This window comes from Nerophis lumbriciformis, linkage group LG21, assembly GCF_033978685.3.
Source record: "Nerophis lumbriciformis linkage group LG21, RoL_Nlum_v2.1, whole genome shotgun sequence".
Taxonomy (NCBI): domain Eukaryota; kingdom Metazoa; phylum Chordata; class Actinopteri; order Syngnathiformes; family Syngnathidae; genus Nerophis; species Nerophis lumbriciformis.
Window position 1 is genome coordinate 9,262,489 of NC_084568.2, and position 24,377 is coordinate 9,286,865.

The following is a 24,377-nucleotide window of genomic DNA, read 5'->3' on the forward strand; positions in this document are numbered from 1 at the left end:
TGAGTATAAAAATGAGCCAAAATTTTGGAATGAAAGAAACTGCTGTTCTAAATGTGTCCACTAGATGTCGCTATAGCAATTTTTTGTATCTTTGTAGGTTATGTCAGTGTTTTTCAACCTTTTTTTGAGCCAAGGCACATTTTTTGCGTTGAAAAAATCCGGAGGCACACCACCAGCAGAAATCATTTATAAAAAAATTTAAAAAATCGAAACTCAGTTGACAGTAAAACGTCGCAATTGTTGGATGTGACTTTAAAGCATAACCAAGCATGCATCAATATAGCTCTTTTCTCAAAGTAGGTGTACTGTCACCACCTGTCACATCATGCCCTGACTTATTTGGACTTTTGTTTCAGTTATTGTCTTGTGCTCCTATTTTGGTGGCTTTTTCTCTTTTTTTTTTAAGGTATTTTCCTGTAGCAGTTTCACGTCTTCCTTTGAGCGATATTTCCCGCATCTACTTTGTTTTAGCAATCAAGAATATTTCAGTTGTTTTTATCCTTCTTTGTGGAGACATTGTTGATTGTCGTGTCATGTTCGGATGTACATTGTCTTTGCTCCACAGTAAGTCTTTGCTGTCGTCCAGTATTCTGTTTTTGTTTACTTCGTAGCCAGTTCAGTTTTAGTTTCATTCTGCATAGCCTTCCCTAAGCTTCAATGCCTTTTCTTAGGGGCACTCACCTTTTGTTTATTTTTGGTTTAAACGTTAGAAAACGTTTTACCTGCACACTGCCTCCCGCTGTTTCTGACATCTACAAAGCAATTAGCTACCAGCTGCCACCGACTGATATGGAAGAGTATTACACGGTTACTCTGCCGAGCTCTAGACAACACCGACACTCAACAACAACACATCATTTGTAGATTATAATTACTGGTTTGCAAAAAATATTTTTAACCCAAATATGTGAAAATAGATAATCTCCCACGACACACCAGATTGTATCTCACGGCACACTAGTGTGCCGCCGCACAGTGGTTGAAAAACACTGGGTTATGCTACATATGTAAAAAAAATAAACCACGTGATGTTAGTGCACCAGTCGAGGAAAATGAGCAAACTACATAAATAACATCCTGTAATTAGATCTTGCTAGATTGAAAATGAACACTAATGAGTTGACTGGTGAACATTAGCACATAATTTATTCAGAAAGTATAAATAACGTCAAATAAAGATAGAATACTATTAAAATACGGCAACATGTAAGTGTAAAAAAAACATGATTTGTACATTTTCAGAATGTGCTTGTTCTATTTCTAAACAGAGAAAATAATCTGAAATTGTCTTTATTTTTAAGTTATCGTGCCGTGATTTTACCAGTCCGGCCCACTTGGGAGTAGATTTTTTTTATATGGCCCCCCCTATCTATGGCCTATTGAATTGTTGCTGTACAAGAATAATGTAGCGCGGCCGTTAGCCACACTGTACAATACCCCGCCTGCATATATTTATTTCATAGTGCTGCCATGCAAAGAAGCCCAAATGCAAAACCTGTACATCAATCACTCTAACTGCTAACTGCGACGGCTGCTTGCATCGCCGCTGGGCTACACACACACACCTACACACACTCACACACGTGACAATATTTCATTATGTACTTGCGGTATTTCTGTTGATTTAAACACACATTTGACTCACAGATTTATAAAGATGTCTTCTGTGTAATCATGGATTTTTGAAGATAAATACTTGCTTGGGTATGATCACTGCTCACCATAAGATTTGAGGGTATGACAAACTTAGACAAAAGTGTGTGTGTGTGTGTGTGTGTGTGTGTGTGTGTGTGTGTGTGTGTGTGTGTGTGTGTGTGTGTGTGTGTGTGTGTGTGTGTGTGTGTGTGTGTGTGTGTGTGTGTGTGTGTGTGTGTGTGTGTGTGTGTGTGTGTGTGTGTGTGTGTGTGTGTGTGTGTGTGTGTGTGTGTGTGTGTGTGTGTGTGTGCGCGCAGATACAGTACAGGCCAAAAGTTTGGACACACCTCATTTCAATGCGTTTTCTTTATTTTCATGACTATTTACATTGTAGATTGTCACTGAAGGCATCAAAACTATGACACCTGTGAAGTGAAAACTATTTCAGGTGACTACCTTTTGAAGCTCATCGAGAGAATGCCAAGAGTGTGCAAGACAGTCAGAGCAACGGGTGGCTATTTTAAAGAAACTAGAATATAGAACATGTTTTGGATTATTTCACCTTTTTTTGTTAAGTACATAACTCCACGTGTTCATTCATAGTTTTGATGCCGTCAGTGACAATCTACAATGTAAATAGTCATGGAAACACATTGAATGAGAAGGTGTGTCCAAACTTTTGGCCTGTACTGTATGTGTGTATTTGCATGTATGTGTGTGTATATGCATGTATGTGTGTGTATGTATGTATGTGTGTATGTATGTGTGTTTACATGTGTATATGTATGTGTGTATGTATATATGTGTATGTATGTATATGTGTGTGTGCGTGTATATATGTGTGTGCGTGTGCGTATATATATATGTATATATAGGTGTGTGTATATATATATGTGTATATATATATATATATATATAGGTGTGTATATATATATGTGTATGTATATATATATATAGGTGTGTGTGTGTATATATATATGTGTATGTATATATATATATATATATATATATATATATATATATATATATATATGTATGTATGTATGTGTGTATATATATGTATGTGTGTGTATATGTATGTATATACATACATACATACATACATACACAATGTATATGTGTGTGTCCCCTCAAGCCTAGGTGACAGTTTTGTGACAAACATAGTCTCTATGTATCTCTGATGACACTCTAAGCCTTTAGGTCTAGTGGTTAGAGTGTCCGCCCTAAGATCGGTAGGTCGAGTTCAAACCACGGCCGAGTCATAACAAAGACTAAAAAAAAAAAAAAGGGACCCATTACCTCCCTGCTTGGCACTCAGCATAAAGGGTTGGAATTGGGGGTTAAATCACCAAAAATGATTCCCGGGCGCAGCCACCGCTGCTGCTCACTGCTCCCCTCACCTCCCAGGGGGTGAACAAGGGTGATGGGTCAAATGCAGAGGACAAATTTCACCACACCTAGTGTGTGTGTGTGTGTGTGTGTGTGTGTGTGTGTGTGTGTGTGTGTGTGTGTGAGAGACAATCATTGGTACATTAACTTTAACAAAGTTACCGTATTTTTCGGAGTATAAGTCGCACCGGAGTATAAGTCGCACCTGCCGAAAATGCATACTAAAGAAGGAAAAATAAATTCTGCAACTTTCATAAACTATGAAAAAAAAACTGCGACTTATAGTCCGAAAAATACGGTAACAATTTTTCGTCTCAATAGCCTGATGAAGAGGACTGTTTTAATACCAATTGAACCAGGACATTTAATGGTCTATTTTATGGATCACACACATTGTTGGACAACAGCAATTTGTGCAAAACGTAGAGAAACATTGAAGAGTTGGACGTGTGTATTCAAGCGTTGAAAGACGCTCACCTGTAAAGATTGCGGTGCATTTTACGTTCATCTTGATGTTTTACCCCGAAAGTCCAATATCCCCAACGTTTTGCTTGACACGAGTTCCAGGATGTACCGTATTTTTCGGACTAATAGTCGCAGTTTTTTTTCATAGTTTAGCCGGGCTCCAGTGCGACTTATATATTTTTTTCCTTCCTTATTATGCATTTTCGGCAAGTGCGACTTATACTCCGAAAAATACGGTAGTTTGATGTCGGAGAATTGATGAATACATGTTTTGTGTTTGTGTGTCACATGTGGTTTTGGGGTCAAGCTTGGTTAAACTGACCTATTTCTGTCTGTGGGCTTGTTTTTGTTCAAGCAACAATGTGTGACTGGGGGCTATGTGTGTGTGTGTGTGTGTGGTGGTGTGTGTTCTTGTATTTCTACCCTTCTTGAGACATCAACAAGGAAAAGTACCTTCCATATGAGGACCGGTGAACGAGTTAGGACATAAATCATGGAAAACCATTGCATCTGATAGAGAAGGGCATGGAGACTGTTTCTACAAACATTTGTGAAAGAATGTGCTGCTCTCAGTGATTTCCAGCGTGGAACTGTCATAGGATGCCACCTGTGCAACAAATCCAGTCGTGAAATTTCCACTCTTAAATATTCCAAAGTCAACTGTCGGCTTTATTATAAGAAAATGGAAGAGTTTGGGAACAACAGCAACTCAGCCACCGAGTGGTAGGCCACGTATACTGACAGAGAGGGGTCAGTGGATGCTGAAGCATATAATGCAAAGACTTTCTGCACAGTCAGTTGCTACAGGGCTCCAAACTTCATGTGACCTTCCAATTAGCCCACGTACAGTACACAGAGAGCTTCATGGAATGGGTTTCCATGGCCGAGCAGCAGTATCTAAGCCATACATCACCAAGTGGGATGCAGTGGTGTAAAGCACGTCGCTACTGGACTCTAGAGCAGTGGAGACGCCTTCTCTGGAGGGATGAATCACGCTTTTCCATCTGGCAATCTGATGGACCAGTCTGGGTTTGGAGGTTGCCAGGAGAAACGGTACATTTCAGATTGCATTGTGCCGAGTGTGAAATTTGGAGGAGGAATCATGGTGTGGGGTTGTTTATCAGGAGTTGGGCTTGGGAAAGGAACTTTGAATGCTCCAGGATACCAAAACATTTTTGGACAATTCCATGCTCCCAACCTTGTGGGAACAGTTTGGAGCGTGCCCCTTCCTCTTCCAACATGACCGTGCACCAGTGCACAAAGCAAGGTCCATAAAGACATGGATGACCGAGTCTGGTGTGGATGAACTTGACTGGCCTGCACAGAGTCCTGACCTGAACCCGATTGAACACCTTTGGGGATGAATTAGAACAGAGACTGAGAGCCAGGCCTTCTCGACCAACATCAGTGTGTGACCTCACCAATGCACTTTTGCAAGAATGGTGGAAAATTCCTATAAAGACACTCCGCAACCTTGTGGACAGCCTTCCCAGAAGAGTTGAAGCTGTAATAGCTACAAAAAGTGGACCGACGACATGTTGAACCCTATGGGTTAGGAATGGGATGGCACTTCAAGTTCATATGTGAGTCAAGGCAGGTGGCCAAATACCTCAGTCAATCCAAAATAAGACCGATTATTTGTATGCATCCCTGTCTCTTGGCCTCGGTGTCACATGTAGACATGCATGAGCACAGTGGATTGTCCACGTCGGCCTCGCTCTATTTATGTCAGAGCATCGGGTGTGGCGTGATACCGTTCGGATCAAAGTTTGTGTTGTCTGACACGGAAGCTTCTTTCCAGTTTATGCCAATCCCTTCCACCTAGTCTTAACCTCTCTTGGCTTCCTCCTATTTTACATTCATTATTTCCTCACCTCCGCTCCTTCTTATCAACGTGTGACAGATATCGACGGGGCGATCCGAGGGGCGAGGGCATAACAGGATTTGACTGACAGCGGCGTCTGGGGAGTCGGTCCTCATGTTGTATTCTTTAAAAGGTCACGTGTCAATAGAGGAGGAATGTGTTTGTGTATTCACGTACAGTGTGTGTGTGTGTATTTACGTACAGTGTGTGTGCGTTTGAGAGAACTTCAGCGCACGGTTGACAAAATGTATGGATTAGATGCCACGGCGCTAACAGATCACTATCCGTACTTTCCCCGAACTTATGTGCAGCTCATTGAACATCGTCTTTATAATGGCAACAAAGGAGCATTTTTATTGTGCGTACCAGACAATAAATAGCGGACTGACTAATCATCGCAGTAGGCGTTTAAGTGACTTTGTCAATAATCCAGCTTCTCGTTATATACAAAGCGGTTTGCTATTCCAATGTGGGCAACCCGCGGCTCCTGAGCTACCTGGAGCTTTTTCAAAAATGTATGAAAATGGAAAAAGATGAGGGGGGAAAAAAAATAAATATTGTTTTAATGTTTCTGTAGGAGGACAAACACGACACAAACCTTTTTTAAATTGTTAGAAATCTCACTGTTTATATTAAACATAGAATTGAATGGACTTTATTGTCATTATATTTGCATATAACGAGATTAAAGGGGAACATTATCACAATTTCAGAAGGGTTAAAACCATTAAAAATCAGTTCCCAGTGGCTTATTTTATTTTTCGAAGTTTTTTTCAAAATTTTACCCATCACGCAATATCCCTAAAAAAAAAAAAAAAAAAAAGCTTCAAAGTGCCTGATTTTAACCATCGTTATATACACCCGTCCATTTTTCTGTAATGTCACATAGTGATGCCAATACAAACAAACAGCAAGGTATAGCGACATTAGCTCGGATTCAGACTCTGATTTCAGCGGCTTAACACTGTCTGATAAGATAATTACTAACAACTATGAACTAGGTTTACAGCATATGAAATACATTTGGCAACAACATGCACTTTGAGAGTGCAGACAGCCCATTTCAGGGGCGCTAAGAACATATATTTTTCCACGATTTCAGCACTCAGGTTAACCATACCTAAATAGACACAAAATACTGCATTACACAAGACTACCCGAATGTACTCGAATGATTAAAAAAAAAAAAAAGTTTTTAAGCTAAATTATTGGTAAACAGAGTTTATGTATAATAATTTATGTAAAACCGCGAGTAATGAATAAAGTTTTCATCAATTAATATATTCTGTAGACATACCCTCATCCGCTCTCTTTTCCTGAAAGCTGATCTGTCCAGTTTAGGCGTTGATGTCAGCAGGCCAGGGAAGCTAGGGTCGATATTCTTCTCTTGATCATCTTCGGTGGCATAAGGGACGGTGTGAGCCAAGACATCCAGGGGGTTTAGCTCGCTCGTCTGCGGGAACAAACTGCCGCCATTGCTTGCCGTGCTACCGAGGTCCTTTGTCCCTGAATTGCTCACACACTCCGGCAGATTCAATGGGGGTCTGGCGGCAGATTTCTTTGACTTTATCGTTAGAAATGCATCTGCTTTGAGTGTCGCAGGATATCCACACATTCTTTGCCATCTCTGTCGTAGCATAGCTTTCGTCGGTAAAGTGTGCGGAACAAACGACTGACCATTTCGTTGGCTTTCCCCACACCCTCATATTTTGAACAAATTTCGTCCAATTTCTTGCCACTTTCGCATCTTTGGGCCACTGGTGCAACTTGAATCCGTCCCTGTTCGTGTTGTTACACCCTCCGACAACACACCGACGAAAGTGAGAAAATGGCGGATTGCTTCCCGATGTGACGTCACGTCATCGCTCCGAGAGCGAATAATAGAAAGGCGTTTAATTCGTCAAAATTCACCCATTTAGAGTTCGGAAATCGGTTAAAAAAATATATGGTTTTTTTCTGCAACATCAAGGTATATATTGACGCTTACATAGGTCTGGTGATAATGTTCCCCTTTAAGGACAAATATGGGATAAAAATAAATTACACAAAAAGTAATAAAGATAAAACTAAGAATTTAAATAAGTAGATTACTATCAAATACAAATAATAAGCAATCCTGCACAATATAAAACATATAAAAAATACTGTAAAATATACAGAACAAGACAAGAGTACCGCTGGATAACAGTGTCAGATGTATTGCACTCGAAGGATAATATTGCACAGTAGGGTATTAGGGTAGGACATGCATCAGTTGCTATATAGAGTGGTACTTTCCATCATTTTCAGCAGACTGCATTGCAAAACATACGGGTATTACTATGGTGTGTGTGTATAAGGACCCCAAAATGGCACCTATTAGAAGACATATATGTTGTTTTGTTTCGGGATATTTTGCAAAACCAACTTTTCTTACCTATTGATACATGCTGATGTCTATTAGGGATCCGCATAAGTCGCAAAAATGTGCACGCTACCGCAACTGTAGTCAATAATCTCCCATTTTTTTCTCTATCCTTTTGTTGTGGAGCATCCAATACAAAGTTACGTACAGTTCTAACTAGAGATGAGCGATAATGGCTTTTTTGCCGATATCCGATATTGCGATATTGACCAACTCTTAATTACCGATTCCGATATGAACCGATACCCATATATACAGTCGTGGAATTAACACATTATTATGCCTAATTTTGTTGTGATGTCCAGCTGGATGCATTAAACAATGTAACAAGGTTTTCCAAAATAAACAAACTCAAGATATGGTAAAAAAAAAAATGCCAACATGGCACTGCCATATTTATTATTGAAGTCACAAAGTGCATAATTTTTTTTAACATGCCTCAAAACAGCAACTTGGAATTTGGGACATGCTCTCCCTGAGAGAGCATGAGGAGGTTGAGGTGGGCGGGGTTGAGGGTAGCGGGGGGTGTATATTGTAGCGTCCCGGAAGAGTTAGTGCTGCAAGGGGTTCTGGGTATTTGTTCTGTTGTGTTTATGTTGTGTTACGGTGCGGATGTTCTCTCGAAATGTTTGTCATTCTTGTTTGGTGTGGGTTCACAGTGTGGCGCATATTTGTAACAGTGTTAAAGTTGTTTATACGGCCACCCTCAGTGTGACCTGTATGGCTGTTGACCAAGTATGCGTTGCATTCACTTGTGTGTGTGAAAAGTCGTAGATATTATGTGATTGGGCCGGCACGCAAAGGCAGTGCCTTTAAGGTTTATTGGCGCTCTGTACTTTTTCCTACGTCCGTGTACCTCTCCGTACAGCGGTGTTTTAAAAAGTCATACGTTTTACTTTTTGAAACCGATACCGATAATTTCCGGTATTACATTTTAAAGCATTTATCGGCCGATAATATCGGCAGTCCGATATCGTACATCTCTATTTAAAATTGTTAGAAATCTCACTGTTTATATTAAACATGCGTCAGTTGCTATGTAGAGTGGTACTTTCCATCATTTTCAGCAGACTGCATTGCAAAACATACGGGTATTACTATGGTGTGTGTATAAGGACCCCAAAATGGCACCTATTAGAAGACATATCTGTTGTTTTGTTTCGGGATATTTTGCAAAACCAACTTTTTTTACCTATTGATACATGCTGATGTCTATTAGGGATCCGCATAAGTCCCGAAAATGTGTACGCTACCGCCATTGTAGTCAATCTCCCATTTTTTTTCTCTATCCTTTTGTTGTGGAGCATTCCTCCCAATACAAAGTTACGTACAGTTCTAACTAGAGATAACCGATAATGGCTTTTTTGCCGATATTGCGATATTGACCAACTCTTAATTACCGATTCCGATATGAACCGATACCGATATATACAGTCGTGGAATTAACACATTATTATGCCTAATTTTGTTGTGATGTCCCGCTGGATGCATTAAACAATGTAACAAGGTTTTCCAAAATAAAAAAACTCAAGTTATGGTAAAAAAAAAAAAAATGCCAACATGGCACTGCCATATTTATTATGGAAGTCACAAAGTGCATTATTTTTTTTAACATGCCTCAAAACAGCAGCTTGGAATTTGGGACATGCTCTCCCTGAGAGAGCATGAGGAGGTTGAGGTAGGGGGTAGCGGGGGGTGTGCGTGTCCCGGAAGAGTTAGTGCTGCAAGGGTTTCTGGGTATTTGTTCTGTCGTGTTTGTTGTGTTACGGTGCGGATGTTCTCCCGAAATGTGTTTGTCATTCTTGTTTGGTGTGGGTTCACAGTGTGGCGCATATTTGTAACAGTGTTGAAGTTGTTTATACGGCCACCCTCAGTGTGACCTGTATGGCTGTTGACCAAGTATGATTTGCATTCACTTGTGTGTGTGAAAAGCCGTGGATATTATGTGATTGGGCCGGCACGCAAAGGCAGCGCCTTTAAGGTTTATTGGCGCTCAGTACTTCTCCCTACGTCCGTGTACCTCTCCGTACAGCGGCGTTTTAAAAAGTCATAAATTTTACTTTTTGATACCGAAAATTTCCAGTATTACATTTTAAAGCATTTATCGGCCGATAATATCTGCAGTCCGATATCGTACATCTCTATTTAAAATTGTTAGAAATCTCACTGTTTATATTAAACATGCGTCAGTTGCTATGTAGAGTGGTACTTTCCATCATTTTCAGCAGACTGCATTGCAAAACATACGGGTATTATTATGGCGCGTGTATAAAGACCCCAAAATGGCACCTATAAGAAGACATATCTGGCGATTTGTTTCGCAATATTTTGCAAAACCAACTTTTCTTACCTATTGATACCTGCTGATGTCTATTAGGGATCCGCATAAATCCCGAAAATGTGCACGCTATCGCCATTGTAGTCTATAATCTCCCATTTTTTTTCTCTATCCTCTTGTTGTGGAGCATTCATCCCATTTTTAATACAAAGTAGCGTACAATTCTAATGTGTGCGTGTCCGTAGACTCGTTATGGAAGTGCCAGTACAACAAACATGACGGGGAGAAGATGCTGTCGAAGTCGATAAAATAAAATAAATAATAGATGGATAAATAAGACCGTCCACAAAACGGCGCATCTTGAAGAAACAGTCAAAAAGCAGCTTGAAGATGGTCCGTAAAACATAATCCATGCAACATTTTGACCAAAGCACCACCATTACATGTTATGTAGACCACAAAGAAGTCTTTTACATTTAGAAAAAAAATCCTAATATGCCCCTTTTTAATGCGCCTTATAATCTGGTGCGGCTTGTTTTTATATGAAAATAGACCTGAATAAACCCGCTCATTGACAGTGCGCCTTATAATCCGGTGTGCCCTATGGTCCGAAAAATACGGAAAAGCCAAATCAAAACGTGCTCATGACTTTTTGAGCGAGCTACGGCGGAATGAAGGAAATTGATTGAAGCATCCTGTCAGTCATCCACTGTATTTGTCTCCGTGGCAACGTACTGTGTATATATTTGAACAGTGTTTATGTTGTGTACAAGGTGAGTTTATAATATGTTGTGTAAAGGAAATATCACATTTCAATGAAGCTGGTTTTACTACATCTTGTTTTTGAGATTGTTTATAGGGTTAGGCATAATAAGTGCTCAACTTCAGCCTAAACCAGTGGTTCTTAACCTGGGTTCGATCGAACCCTAGAGGTTCGGTGGAGCCTCCGCCGTCAAGCCACACCCGACTCATCGTGCAATAAAAACTTCTCCCTATCGGCGTATTATGGATACCCCCAAACAATATTCCCTCTAATTTTCCATCTGATTTGCAGGTGTGTAATTTGTTGTGAGTTCATGGACTGTCTGTTTTGTTCTTTGAACAAGGTGATCATGCACGGTTCATTTTGTACACCAGTAAAAAAAACATAGAACTTTGTCTTGGATTTGGATAAAAAACAAAACAATGTTTTATTTTTCACTAAAGAAGGGTTCGGTGAATGCGCATATGAAACTGGTGGGGTTCGGCACCTCCAACAATGTTAAGAACCACTGGCCTAAACCCTTTCGGTCTGTAAAATTGTCAATGTTTTGAATTCAACAACAAGCATGACACAAACCTTTTTAAATTGTTAGAACTCTCACTGTTTTATATTAGAGTATTTGGCGTGCGTCGTTTTGTCCTACTAATTTCAGCGGTCTTTGAACTCACCGTTTTGTTTACATGCATTACTCTCGCCAACGCTGCCACAGAAAGACGTGTTTTATGCTTTGATTGATTGATTGAAACTTTTATTAGTAGATTGCACAGTACATATTCCGTACAATTGACCACTACATGGTAACACCCGAATAAGTTTTTCAACTTGTTTAAAGGGGAACATTATCACAATTTCAGAGTTGTTAAAACCATTAAAAATCAGTTCCCAGTGGCTTATTATATTTTTCGAAGTTTTTTTCAAAATGTTACCCATCACGCAATACCCCTAAAAAAAGCTTCAAAGTGCCTGATTTTAACCACCCGTCCATTTTCCTGTGACGTCACATAGTGAAGCCAACACAAACAAACATGGCGGAAAGAACAGCAAGCTATAGCGACATTAGCTCGGATTCAGACTCGGATTTCAGCAGTTTAAGCGATTCAACAGATTACGCATGTATTGAAACGGATGGTTGTAGTGTGGAGGCAGGTAGCGAAAACGAAATTGAAGAAGAAACTGAAGCTATTGAGCCATATCGGTTTGAACCGTATGCAAGCAAAACCGACGAAAACAACACGACAGCCAGCGACACGGGAGAAAGCGAGGACGAATTCGGCGATCGCCTTCTAACCAACGATTGGTATGTGTTTGTTTGGCATTAAAGGAAACTAACAACTATGAACTAGGTTTACAGCATATGAAATAACAACACAACAACATGCACTTTGAGAGTGCAGACAGCCCAATTTTCATCAATTAATATCAGAATCAGAATCAGCTTTATTGTCATTACGCAAGGTAACGAGATTGAGGTATTCTGTAGACATACCCTCATGTCAGCAGGCCAGGGAAGCTAGGGTCGATATTCTTCTCTTGATCCTCTTCGGGACGGTGTGAGCCAAGACATCCAAGGGGTTTAGCTCGCTCGTCTGCGGGAACAAACTGCCGCCATTGCTTGCCGTGCTACCGAGGTCCTTTGTCCCTGAATTGCTCACACACTCCGGCAGATTCAATGGGGGTCTGGCGGCAGATTTCTTTGACTTTATCGTTGGAAATGCATCTGCTTTGAGTGTCACAGGATATCCACACATGTTTGCCATCTCTGTCGTAGCATAGCTTTCGTCGGTAAAGTGTGCAGAACAAACGTCCAATTTCTTGCCACTTTCGCATCTTTGGGCCACTGGTGCAACTTGAATCCGTCCCTGTTCGTGTTGTTACACCCTCCGACAACACACCGACGAGGCTTGATGTCTCCAAGATATGGAAAAAACGGAAAATAACAGAGCTGATTTGACTCGGTGTTTGAGAAAATGGCGGATTGCTTCCCGATGCGACGTCACGTTGTGACGTCATCGCTCCGAGAGCGAATATTAGAAAGGCCTTTAATTCGCCAAAATTCACCCATTTAGAGTTCGGAAATCGGTTAAAAAAAAAATTTCTTTTTTTCTGCAACATCAAGGTATATATTGACGCTTACATAGGTCTGGTGATAATGTTCCCCTTTAAGTCGGGGTCCACGTTAATCAATTCTTGCCACTCCTTCATTGTCTCATTTTGTCCACCAAATGTTTTATGCTGTGCGTGAATACACAAAAGTGAGCTTTGTTGATGTTATTGACTTGTGTGGAGTGCTAATCAGACATATTTGGTCACCTGCAAGCTAATCCATGCTAACATGCTATTTAGGCTAGAACCGTGCTGCCTCGTTTGTATGTACATTTGAGCTCATTTAATTTCCTTTATGTCCTCTATGTATTTCATTTATATTTGCACGTCTCAGGAGACGTTATCTGTAAGTATTATTGGCTGCATATCTGATAGTAGGCTGTGTGCCATGTTGTTCCAGACCACAGCAAATGTTACCCAGCTTGCAAAGATTGTAATAAATCCTGCCGTTTCCTTTCACTTGGACACACACATCTATACCTTCGGCCAGTCATTTCCAGGAGTTATCTCACCCTCTGAGAAGTGTAGAATAGATATTATATTTCAACATTTCTGTCAACGAATATTTGCAACATATACCGGTCGTCATTTTGATAGTAGGCTAATATCCAATCCACTTTATTTATATAGCACATTTAAACAAAATGTTTCCAAAGTGCTGCACAACAATATTAAAAACAATATTCAAATATTATCCTTAGCTCCACCAATGACTGAATAAAAACAAAAAATAAATACATATAAAACCAATATAAATAAAGATGATTAAAAACAATTTTAAAGGGTAAAACCAATTAAAACAGTAAATAGAAATCAAAATGTTAAAAACACATAGGACCACACAACTCACATAGTGTTAAAAGCCAGAGAATAAAAGTGGGTCTTAAGACGAGACTTAAAACACTCCACTGTGGGAGCAGTTGGAACATGGAGGGGCAGAGCGTTCCAGAGCTTAGGGCCGACCACAGAGAAGGCTCTGTCTCCCCTGGTTTTAAGTCTGGTCTTGGGCACTACAAGCTAATACAGACACTTACATCATGTGTTGCCTTCATTATAACACTTATTTAAGGCTTTTAATTTTTTGCGGCTCCAGACAGATCTGTTTTTTGTATTTTTGGTCCAATATGGCTCTTTCAACGTGTTCTGTTGCCGACCCCTGACCAGGACTGGCGTGCAGTAATGTATTTCGTCACCTGACACGCGAGCAAAGCAATATTTCCAGCCTCGTCTACAGTCTCGCTTGGTTTCTGCCGTCTCCTCTCCCTCTCCTTACAATGTCAATAACCAGCGAACCGCAAGGAAAGAGGAGAATTTTGCATCCCGGTGCTAAATCCCATCCTGCAGCTGTTCTGCACACGGAAAGTTAAAAAATATATATATTTTCCCGTCGCCTGACCTTGTAACAGATGGACAGATATTGCACCTCCCTTCAAATCGCTCCTTCTTCCCGAGCGCGAAATCTCTCCGCTCATCTTTATTTGAACTGCCGCCGACATACAAGTGCATAATTGATCAAATGAAAGAAAAAAAATATGTTTATTTATTTTGGAATCCGATTAATTGCACCTTTTTTTTTTTAAATTTTGATTAATCACATTTATATTAGCCTTTCCAAAAAGACCAATATTTTTGACAAAATGCAATTTTATTGTCCGGATGCCATATGTCATTTATGTTGAAAACTTGGTTTTATTTTGAAAAATTTGCCAGCGAGTCCCCTTACTCATTTTTGTACTGACTTATGCGGTAAACTGATTGAGCGTAAAACAACCTGTGGTTAAGGTACTGTAAAGTAACATGTGCAGTGAAAATAAATTGTGGGCTTAGAACCACCTTTTTTGATTTAGCTTTTATTTAATTCATACTTTACTTTTTATTCTTATTAATGCTAGATTATATTTAGTTGAATTTTCTTATTAAACCGCTACTTTTTCCAACGCTTCGCAACCAGCGGCTAATAAAACGGTGCAGCTAATTTATGTATTTTTCTACGCTTATTTTTTTGCTGCAGCTGTTACATATACTATAATATTGTACATGGTAATTGGGATTTGTTATATATTGTATATGTTATAAAAATAATATATCAATATTATATACTGTATATTATGTAGATTCTACTATGGTACATTTTTAGTCTACTTAATACCTGCTTTATCCTTTCCATCCTTTGAAACTGAGCTACTGTGTGGAACAATTTCCCTTGTGGATCAACGAAGTTTGTCTAAGTCTAATAATGTTCCGTGTTCAATAGTTTTCATTAAACCCAAGCAGAGACACTGAAACGATGTTATTGTTTGCGCTATGGCGCCATCTTTTGGACAAGTTTGCTCACTGCAGGTGTTGTAGGTTGAAAATGCACTTCCTGTTTTAATGCCTTGAACCGGGAGTAAAGCAGTCCATAAAGTACTTGTCATTCATCGCGCCAAGCAACGTTTAAGTTTTACAATGCAACTAAAACGATTCATACTTACTAAACTGTCCCGTGTGTGACGTCTGTAGCGGTCTTTTCATGCATATTTTTACGTTCTATCGTAATGTAATCACGCTAGCTTTGTTAGCATTAGCTAATATGCTAACATATTTACTGTGTTGGTATTAACTTTCAATGCAATTATTTTAGTATGGTTTCACAAATTCCTCAGTAAATTCGCCAAGACGTCACTGGTACCAAAATGCTGGTATCAGGACAACTCTGCTTAGGGTATGAAAATACACCGGCCACTGCGCACGCTGTTTATACACACAATTCGGCCTCCATCTCTTATTAATTACACACAGAGCGAAGGGACTTAGCTCTGTAATCTGAATAGATGTGACCCCACAACCGGCTGATCCCTTAACACTGTTACTTATACCTCAATCCCCCGCTCACGCAGAAACACACACACACACACACAGCTGCAAGCAAAACACAAATATGCATGTAAGTCAGATGTCTTTACTCTTTAAAAATTAAACCGACGTCAATACTTTGAGAAAAGTTAGTTTTTTTTTCCCCAAATGAATATAGTGGCGCATGTTGATTTACAGCCAAGTTTTATGCAGATTACAGCAACATTAAATACTGTAATCGCAGTGGTTCTAGCCCCTAAGTGCTTTTTGCTTAGTCCGTTTAAATGTTTTCTCTATAAACAATTTTTTTATGTTAATCCTAATGGATTACATACGCATATAAACCACCTAAAATATCCTTTTTCTGCAAAAATGCTCTGGGGAAAAAATACAGAAAGCCAGGAGATTACATGTGGTTTATCATATTTGTACCTGAAATACTGCATGTTGGGTGTGTAACACTTATTACCATGAATTGATTTACGTGGACCCCGACTTAAACAAGTTGAAAAACTTATTCGGATGTTACCATTTAGTGGTCAATTGTACGGAATATGTACTGAACTGTGCAATCTACTAATAAACGTTTCAATCAATCAATCAATTCGTACCCTGATTTTCCGGTATATAGCATTCCGTTTGGTACAAAGGTATATAACTTGTATGTCAAAATCCTACATGGTACACATTAATTGTTTCTTGCATAGGGCTGCACAATGTATTGGATTTTATCACGATTTTGACATTAGTGGTTAGCAGTGACGTGCAATCATGGAAAGAAAAAAAAAAAAAGTAAAAATATTTTTTTTTTTATTAAATTGTTATATGTATCCAGTGATTATACTATAAAGTTATTTTCCATTTAACTTCACCCGTTTTAGATTATTTTTATTTAAAATCGCTGAATTTTCACATTTGCCGTTCAAATACTGAGAAGAGACGGTGCAGTGAACAGCAGCCAGTTGAGGCACGTCACTCAGTTGTGCCTCAACATGGATTGCGGACTTGGCTAACTGCTGGTCTGCTGTGCAGTGAGACCGTATTGCTATATGAATTATATTATACATTTCCATAGTTTAGTTAGCTGAGGTATATAATGTACAGTGTATTTTGTCAACAACTGTATGTGTGTAAAGTATTTCTTGTGCTGAGCGATCATAAAACGGCTGCAAAAGACGCACTGCCTGAGGCTCGCCTCCTGCACCCCCGCTGTAGAATGCACGGCAACCCCTGACGGGAGTGTTATATCAACTAAAGCCCACACTTAAACTTTCCACGTGCAAGATTGAATCTATTTAAAAAAGTTATTTCATAAAAAGCCAAAAAGTGCAAAAACAATAATGTTCGTGTTGGAGGAGTTGTGAATGACTGCAGGGCCACAACATTAGGTACACCTGCAGACTGCAGGTGTAATTCACAACTCCTCCAACACGAACATTGTTTTTGCACTTTTTGGCTTCTTATTAAATAACTTTTGTAACCTATTTTTATGGGCTTTCCTCTTTGTGATGTTAAGTTCCTGTTATGCGCTGTTATACAGTATATGCCTTGAGCTCTTATTTTGAAGGCGCTAAGAGCGGAAGTGACGACACGGAGTGGAGCGGAAGTTTTTGAAAGAAGGTAAATAAAGTGGTCCTCGTGTAAACTGGAGCCTCCCTGTTTATTTTGTAGTTTCATACAGTATAGGCGACATTTATAAACCCTCGGTTACACTTTTTTAAATAGATTCAATCTTGCACGTGGAAAGTTTAAGTGAGGGCTTTAGTTGATATAACATTCTCGTCAGGGATTGCATTAATCCAGCACAATAGCGGCTCATGGATTTATTTTCTAAGTAAAGGTAAGACCATAATAACGTTTTTTTTATTAAATGCGCTTTTTTGTGTGCTACAGTTTGTATGTGTAAAGTTAAAGTTAAGTTAAAGTACCAATGATTGTCACACACACACTAGGTGTAATGAAATGTGTCCTCTGCATTTGACCCATCCCCTTGATCAACCCCTGGGAGGTGAGGGGAGCAGTGGGCAGCAGCGGCGCCGCGCCCGGGAATAATTTTTGGTGATTTAATAACCCCCAATTCCAACCCTTGATGCTGAGTGCCAAGCAGGGAAGAATGCTGGTATGAGCTTTTAAACATAACCCGTTAACTGCTGCCAATCAAATGGTGAATAAGATACTCTTTAGGGTTCATATGTTTGTAAATCTGACTGTGATGAAGTCAGTGCCTCACCAGCCATCAACCTCACCGCACGTCACTGGTGGTTAGAGTGTCCGCCCTGAGATTGGTAGGTCGTGAGTTCAAACCCCGGCCGAGTCATACCAAAGACTATAAAAATGTGACCCATTACCTCCCTGCTTGGCACTCAGCATCAAGGGTTGGAATTGGGGGTTAAATCACCAGACATGATTCCCGGGCGCGGCCACCGCTGCTGCTCACTGCTCCCCTCACCTCCCAGGGGGTGATCAAGGGTGATGGGTCAAATGCAGAGGACAAATTTCACCACACCTAGTGTGTGTGTGTGTGTGTGTGTGACAAGCATTGGTACTTTAACTTTAACTGAGCATAGATTTTGCACACTAAGAAAAACAGTATTTACATTTGAGTCTTATAGCTGTGGATAAATGGGGTGCAAAAAAATCGATTCACATACGAATCGCAATTCTGAACTGATTCATAATTTAAAAAAATCTTATTTAAAAAACAAAATTAATACATTTTAAAAACACATTTTTAGGCCATAACTATGCAACCAGAAGGGGCTTTTCTAGTCTGGAGCCTGTCTGGAAAAAGTTTTATTATAATTATTATACCAAATAATACATTGCGATAATCGTGGTGAATCGAGAATTGTGTTCCAAAACCTGTGAAGTTGGCACGTTGTGCAAGGCCGTGAAACCTCAATCCATCAGGCGGTGCTGCATCAAAAAGCGACATCAGTGGTTAAAGGATATCACCACATGGGCTCAGGAACACTTCAGAAAACCACTGTCCGTAACTACAGTGCAAATTAAAACTCTACTATGTAACGCGAAAGCCATTTATCAACAACACCCAGAAACACGCCGCCAGCTTAGCTGGGCCCGTGCTCATCTAAGATGGACTGATGCAAAGTGGAAAAGTGTTCCGTGGTCTGATGGAAACTGTGGACCAAAGAGGAAAAGAACCATACGGATTGTTATAGGCGCAAAGTTGAAAAGCCAGCATCTGTGATGGTATGGTGGAGTGTTAGTGCCCAAGACATGGGTAACTTACACATCTGTGAAGGCACCATTAATGCTGAAAAGTACATACCGTATTTTTCGGAGTATAAGTCGCACCTGCCGAAAATGCATAATAAAGAATGAAAAAAACATATATAGTCCGAAAAATACGGTACATGTTTTGGAGCAACATATGTTGCCGTCCAAGCAACGTTATCATGGACGCCCCTGCTTATTTCAGCAAGAAAATACCAAGCCATGTGTTACAGCAGCGTGGCTTCATAGTAAAAGAGTGCGGGTACTAGACTGGCCTGCCTGTAGTCCAGACCTGTCTCCCATTAATGTGTGGCGCAAAATGAAGCCTAAAATACCACTACGGAGACCCCCGGACTGTTGAACAACTTAAGCAGTACATCAAGCAAGAATGGGAAAGAATTCCACCTGAAAAGCATCAAAGATTGGTCTCCTCAGTTCCCAAACGTTTACTGAGTGTTGTTAAAAGGAAAGGCCATGTAACACAGTGGTGAACATGCCCCTGTGACAACTTTTTTGCAATGTGTTGCTGCCATTAAATTCTAAGTTAATGAATTTTTGCAAAAAAAAATATTACGTTTCTCAGTTCAAACATAAAATATCTTGTCTTTGCAGTCTATTCAATTGAATATAAGTTGAAAAGGGTTTGCAAATCATTGTATTCCGTTTTTATTTACCATTTAAAGTGCCAACTTCACTGGTTTTGGATTTTGTAGAATCGAATCGTCAGCCCAGGAATCAGAATCGGTTCGAGTTATGTGCCCAAAGGTTTACACTCCTAGTGGGTAGGAATGACCTGCGATAGCACCGTGGATGTAACGGCCTGTTGTACTTTTTACCCTTACCGGCCCGAATATAAACCGCCCTGTGACCCCGATACCGAGGTACGTGGCAAACCTTACCCTTCCACCTGTGCCGCGTAATAACGGGAGTCACTGCCTAAGTGGGTGCGACCAGCCTCATCATGCAGTGGGGTTTAGTTATATATAGAAATGGGAGCACAGCTGTCTCTCCATTAGGCTAAAAGCACAGCAGCGCACTAACATGGACCATGAAGTCATCAGACCATTTGCGCCTCTGTGACAAGGGAGGGGAAAGATGGAAGAGGAGTTTGGAATATTTAGGAGCAAAGAGAGAGCGAGCGCAGTGAGGGTGAAGGACATTGGCACAAGTGAGGCTTCAATAAATATAAATATATATATATATAGGAAACGCTTTAAAAGTCTTCACAAACTGCCTTTTTTGAACTCTTTAGTCATGTTTGTTGCAGTTTACCTGACACATGAAACGTGACAAATTTGGTGGGTGCACTATCCACTTTATCTGCAGTAGTGTTGACTATCTTAAATTGTGTTATGTGGCCATTCCAACTTTGACCTGACCACAGCGCCAGTTGCTACGTAGAGCGACGCTTTCCATCACTTTCAGCGGACCGCATTGCAAAATGAATAACTCCCGCCTCTTCTTCTTACGCGAGATCCACCCAGGAATGTGTGAATCCCTTCCCCACTGTACGAGATGAGTAAACAATGGTAAAAGTTCACTGTTCCATTCCTTCTGTTCCATTCATACAGCGCTACATTTAGTCTTTTGGCATATTAAGATTCATCAAGTTTCATGTAGTCTTTGGTTTTTGACGGATTAAAAATAAATCACCAAAATGTTGCACCTCGAAAAAGACGTATTTCCCAGTGAAGTTAATTAAAAATCAATTTAATCCATGCTTGCCCCTCAACAGCACAATTTAACTAACTTTTGGATAATATTGTATGAAAACAATTACAGTGGCTTTACAAAGTAATGTAGAGCATTTACCTGTACATTGCTTCTGTGGTATTTCCTTCTGGCTGATTCTGTCAAACACACCATCAGCAGCCTCTCCATATTTTCATGGATAAATGTTTTGATATTATTTTAATGTCATTGGCTGGCGTTATCGACTCGTTCTGCGTCAGTGTGGTGCAGACTTACTTTAATGACTATCGTCCACTTTTATTTTTAGTACTTCACACTCACTTTCTTCATTCCTATGGTTGGGAAAAACAAAGTTATATTGATCTCTAGCTATAACTTAATGCCAGCGAGTAAGACTGGATGGTCAGATCTTACTCACTGTGGCACTGGCTATGCCAACTAGCGGCGGGAGAGGCTTGTAACCCGAATTTTGCTCGTAATCTAAAGCGGTGTTTTTCACCCACTGTGCCGTGAGATATTGTCTGGTGTGCCGTGGGAAATTATGCAACTTCACCTAATTGGTCCAAAAAATATTTTTTGCAAATCAATAGTTATAATCTGCAAATAATGTGCCGTTGCTTAGTGTCTGTGTCGTGTAATACTCCATGTCAGTAGGTGGCAGCTGGTAGTTAATTGCTTTGCAAAAGTCTGAATGTGTCGGGTGAGACGAGGATGGTTTGTTGTGATCCCAAAATGCAGACCACAGCGGGAGGCAGCGTGCAGGTAAAAGGTATGTAATGCTGAAACCAAAAATGCAAAACAAAAGTAAAACTGAACTGACTGCAAAGTAAACAGAAACCGAATGCTGGACGACAGCAAAAACTTACGGCATCCACAAAGTACATCCGTACATGGCATGACAATCAACAATCCAACACAAAGCAGGTGCGCGGAATAGCGCTCAAAGGAAGACATGGAACTGCTACAGGAAAACACCAACAAAACAGGAAGGGCCACCAAAATAACCGCGCAAGACAAGAACTAAAACACTACACACAGGGAAAACACCAACAAATTTAAAATAAGGCACGACGACCGGGTGGAGTTTAATTTTTTAACGTTTTCTGCTGGTGGTGTGCCTCCGGATTTTTTAATAGAAAAAAATGTGCCTTGCCTCAAAAGAGGTTGAAAAACACTGATCTAAAGCATAACAATTAGTCAAGTGACCGGTCGTATCCCGTAAAATGCGTAAACTGGGGTACTTGAATCCTGAAGTACAACGGTACTATTATAAAATAAGCCACAATGAGCCAAAGAAAGTTGCAATTACAAGCCCTTTGATAGACTTTGAGAAACCCTATTTACCGTATTTTATGGACTATAGAGCGCACCGGGGATATAAGCCACACCCACTAAATTTTAGAAGGAAAAAAAGTTTTCCCGCATATTAGTTGCACCGTACTATAAGCCGCAGATATATACGTTGCAAAATGAATTAACACCGTAAGATTCTGTAAATGTTTATTTCTATGTCTTAATTGTTTCAGAATGGTGCCTGTAGCAGTAAAACGGCTGATCAGACAAAACAGAAGTCATCATCGTGGACCCACTAGTTGCAGAAGCTAGCTCTCCAACCAGCTAAACAGACTCAATAACTCCACGGTGACATTTTGGTGAGTTTACTGAGGAATGTGTGAAACTGAAACAATACAAAAATGCCTTTGTATGTTAATAATACTAACACAGACACTTGTTAGCATATCAGTTAATGATAACAATGCCAGCGTCATTACATTACAATAGCAATACAAATATGCATGAAAACCTACAGGCATCACACACGGGACTGTTTAGTACGTATAGACAGTTTTAGTTATATTGTAAAACTTACAAACGTTGCTTGGAGTGATGAAGAATACATACAAGTAGAAATGCTATAGACGGCGAGAAGACTGACTGATAAATGCCGACAAAATGGAAGGACACTGCAGCAATTGCAGTGAGAAAACTCATCCAAAAGATGGCGCCATAGCACAAACAAAACACTGTCAGTGTTTTTGCTTGTTTTTTTTTTTAAATAACATTATTTTTATTGAAGCCACCAGCGAAGAAAAATCTATAAATTAGCCGCGCCGTCTTATAAGCCGCAGGGTACAAAGTATAGGAAAAAGGTAGCGGTTTATAGTCTGGAATTTACAGTATTAGTGTAATTTGTCAGCTGAATGTATTTTACATTGTTTTCTGCACATACAACTGTAATTACGTAGTTTTGTCATATTTGTGGATGTCTGGAATGGATAAATTGGACTGACATTGTTTCTTATGGGAAAAAAAATGCTTTGGTTTTCGTACAATTTGTTTTTGTCTGACCTTTTGGAAGGTTTTATTAACAAAACCCGAGGTACCACTAAATAGGCAGCGTATTTATATACAGTGTGCCAACATGCTGCATACTGTCTTGGTATTTTATTATCGAGACTTTAGTCGTATACTATAAAAAAAAAAAAAAATCTATGAATATTAGCCTAAAACTGAGTAGACATTTTTAGAAATATATTTTTGACAGTGTCTGCAAAGTGAACAGATAAAGCAATATGGTCACGTTTGGGTCACATTGGCATATGGCATCAGAGGGTTGGATTTGAACTGGGTAATACGCTACTTAACTGAAGCAATACGTGAAGCGAGGCAGACATACGTCGGCAACTCTAAATATATCTTGTGGCGTACCCCAGGGATCAATCCTGGGACCCCAATTGTTCAATCTCAATGTAAACGACATTTGAAAAGATACAAAGGACTTAATGGTAGTACTATTTACGGACAATACGGGAGAGAACACACACAAGTTAGTACAAATAATGGTCATGTTTCCCAAGATGCGGAAGTACAGGCAGGATCAGCATGCAGGTTAGAGTTATTTAATCCAATAACATGGCAGAAACTCAAGAACAGAGCATCGCAGGGAAGCGTATGTAATGCAAGGCAAAGCATAGCATAGCACAAAAAATAATAAGAATATAGGTAGTAACGTGAAGCCAACAGAATGACTAGCAGTAGTAATGAGTGAACAGCGTAACTTGTCGCCAATGGCGGACTTTGAACCCGCTTTGAATAAGTGGTGAGACAGTCATATAAAAGGTCGTGATTAGTGTCGGCAGCAGGTGGGGACACTGATCAATAACAAAAGTCTGTGTCCACGCAGTGCATATAGCAATAAGAAAAGATAAAGGAGAAACTGAGCACTGAAATCAGAACAGAACATTTATCTAAGAAGAATAACAAACCCAAAACAAGACATGACTTAGGGTGACAGTTCATGACAAATGGCTCTGTAAAGTCACAGAACATAAAAAATGTTTTGATATATCGTCCTAAAAAACCAGCTTCCTCTTCAGCAGTTTTTAGTGTATTAACTTGTTGCCAATGGCGGACTTTGAACCCGCTTTGAATAAGTTGTAAAACAGTCATATAAAGGGTCGTGATTAGTGTCGGCAGCAGGTGGGGACACTGATCAATAACGAAAGTCTGTGTCCATGCAGTGCATCTAGCAAGAAGAAAAGATAAATGAGGAACTGAGCACTGAAAACAGAACATTTATCTAAGAAGAATAACAAACCCAAAACAAGACATGACTTAGGGGGACAGGTCATGACAAATGGCTCTGTAAAGTCACAGATCATAAAACAAAAATTGATATATCGTCCTAAAAAAACAGCTTCCTCTTCAGCAG

The 24,377-nt window shown here is 39.8% G+C and overlaps 1 protein-coding gene across 1 annotated transcript in view; it reads right to left on the reverse strand.

Moving 5' to 3' along the window:
* Window positions 1-24,377, reverse strand: part of ext1c (exostoses (multiple) 1c) — a 246,286-nt gene that overhangs the window by 58,054 nt on the left and 163,855 nt on the right. The gene's annotated exons all lie outside the window — the stretch shown is intronic.